The sequence below is a fragment of the Argentina silus genome, assembly GCF_951799395.1.
Source record: "Argentina silus genome assembly, chromosome: 11".
Taxonomy (NCBI): Eukaryota; Metazoa; Chordata; class Actinopteri; order Argentiniformes; family Argentinidae; genus Argentina; species Argentina silus.
Window position 1 is genome coordinate 14,507,637 of NC_139665.1, and position 2,925 is coordinate 14,510,561.

General features: G+C 40.4%; 1 protein-coding gene across 1 annotated transcript in view; it reads left to right on the forward strand.

The window, feature by feature from the left end:
- LOC310812386 (C-myc promoter-binding protein-like) overlaps nt 1-2,925 on the forward strand; it is a 316,219-nt gene that overhangs the window by 222,481 nt on the left and 90,813 nt on the right. The gene's annotated exons all lie outside the window — the stretch shown is intronic.

Genomic DNA, 2,925 nt, shown 5'->3' on the forward strand with positions numbered 1-2,925 from the left:
TCTGAAGGGGCTGTGTGTAGTGTAAGCAATGGGGGCTTCTAGGGTGCACCCTGCGGTTTGGTTGGTTACATATCGTTAAGGCATCTAGACAATGCCGCTGGGAGCTTTCCCAAGGAGAACAGTCATCACTCTCAGCCAGCCATCACTCAGAGGCCAGTATAGGTCACTGGTTGTGGTTTCAACATATCAGTTATATCCATTTTTTATTTTGTCTTGATTGACCTAGGTGGAGGAGATTGATTCAGTAATCAGAACAATTGTTATATTCAAGTCCAGTCAAGTGAAATTGTATTTATACAGCACAATTCTTACATAAAAGGATTCTTCAATCTTAGTTTCCACTGCTCTGCTGACACTACTGGACATAATACCTGTATATCAAAGTTACAAACACTGCATTCGTCTTTCTAACATGACATGTTATTGCCAATTCATGTTTATGTAACATGCAGTATTCATTGGTGCACTTGAACTACAAGTTGCGCCTCCTTCAAAGTATGACACAGTCACACAGGACACACCCACTGACATGGCAACCTCGCAAATAGAAGGCGTCCTCCATCGTGACCCAAGACTTGGAATGACAAGGCCTATATGTTGTGGTGCCCCACATGGTAGCTGGCCCAGACGTGGTTTCAGCTGTGGCTGTGTGAGCAGGCTCATAGCTGCCTCTAGGGGTCCATACAGTCTAACCAAGCCCAGGAGGGAGCACATTCGGAAGGCCTGTCATATATCTCAGGTGGCCTGTCTGGAAACCCCCTGGCTAGTATCTGGGTGAAGCTAGTGATCTGTCCCAGTTTGCAACGCTGCGCTATCCTGTCACAGTGTGGAACATGTATTGGGGGCAACAGGGTTTTATTTTTGGAGTGGGCCACGGAGGTTGTGAGGTTCAGAATGAGACTATTCCTATATGACACTACAACCTGGGACTAGCAAGCAGCAGGCCGTTTCCCCCCACAGCTAGCTCTCCCTAAGGTAAACACAATACATTTCACTGTCTGTATGTTGATTGGCAAAGGTCATGTCACTGTAAAGGTGTTGATAGCCATGGGATAGGGCACAGGGCCTGCAACTTGTGTTTAGTCCCTGCAGTTCTAGTTGGAACTCTGAAATGCATGAACAGGTTGAAATGTACATGTCGATAGAAGGCCTTGGCCTACATTTACAGTGTACAGTATATTAATTTACATGTTTTATGCTTTCCACATAATCTGACTGGTGTTGTTAATTGTGTTTATCCAGTAAAAATAGACATACATTTGTATGTTATGACACGTTTAAGTTTTCTTCTTTGTATGTAAACATTTGCTTTATAGCATAACCAGTTCAAAGTTGTCATCTGCTGCATTCACCTCCAGGTAAATTTGACTAAACCTTACGATAAAATGAAATGGCATGTGATGACACATGCTTTGTTTTTGCTTGTGTTTAATTTATTTCCACTGTTCGAAAGAACCCTAATTGGAAGAAATTGTACAGTGCATTTCTTTATAGCAATGCTAATCTTATCCTTTCCTCTTTGGAGCTGCTTGTGTGTTGGAGGTGTCCCAGATAGCTAACTCCAGTACCTTAAAAGAGTGACCTCTTCTCATGTGTCGAACACTGGCTTCAATGTCTGTACAAAGCTGTAGCAGACTGGCTTTCATTTGACAGGGTAGAATAAATGGGGACATTATTGAGTAAAGTATCTATTGTAAATTACAATGAAAATTATCATTCTTGGCGGCATTGTGAAGAAGCACCAGTTCCTGGAATGTTTTAATGATGTTTATGAACCATCTTTGTCCATCCAAACTGATCTGGGAACCAAAGTGTGTTACCTGGGAATTAATCAAACAGTTCAAGTTCAGGAATATCACCTATACAAATTGAGCACTTATTGCAAAATATGAATAGGTTGATGTGTAGACAGGCATGCTATAAATTGTGGTCGACTACTGTGATTGTTGTGGTTTGGTTCAGGCATGGCCTAGCTACAGTGTGGCCTAGATTAACAGAGCAGAGTTAGATATGATTCACCACCTATAGGACAGCTCCTAACTGCACTGAGCAGGTGGTTGGTGTCTCACTCCCCCACCACAGCCTAAAATTAGGCCATGGACCTTTTCCAGTGTCCCAGTAGATGCCCAGATTTCCATGGAGAGGATGTTTAGAAAACAGAACCTTCATCCTTTTTGACTGTAATAAGCCATTATATCTTGAAATACAATTTCAAAACAACCATAGAAATCTTAACACAATTGGTGAATTGTTTATATTGATAAAGTTGTTCTTACTAGGAGTTTACTTAAATCATGATCAAGTGAAAAACTTGATTTCAAAATGTGATTATTGTAATCTTGTACTTTAATAGATTTTCACCTAATACAATACTCTAAACAGACTATGTGTATCTACTAGTACGCTCTATAATACATACACCACCTGTCAAGGTTATTTCCTAAATAGATAAACTTTTGTCATTCATTATCCTCTCAAAGCATCTAAAATGGAGTCACTTGATATGGCACTGTATTTCAACCAATGAGGTTTGGAGATACTCTATTTCATCCAATGAGGTGTCACAAAGGCACCCAGCACCTTCTGGATTCCACAGCCATTACGATTATATTTTGAAAACCCGTTAACAAGACTGTTGTCATGGGACCAGGTCTTTCTAAACCCATCGCATAGTTCCATAGTTTTCATAGAGCTGTTAGCAGGGGTTAAATAAAGACTCTGAGCAGCTGTGGCGGCTTGTCTACATAGCTGAAGCCCCATGCTAAAGGCTCAGTAATAGACAGTCAATTATACCCTGACTTACTATACTGAATGGAATCAATGTAGTCATATACTGTTACACACTGAAAAGGAAACATAATGTGCATATCACACAATTAGACAGTTTTGTTTTAATTTACTTTATTTATTTTTATTACAGCAAGA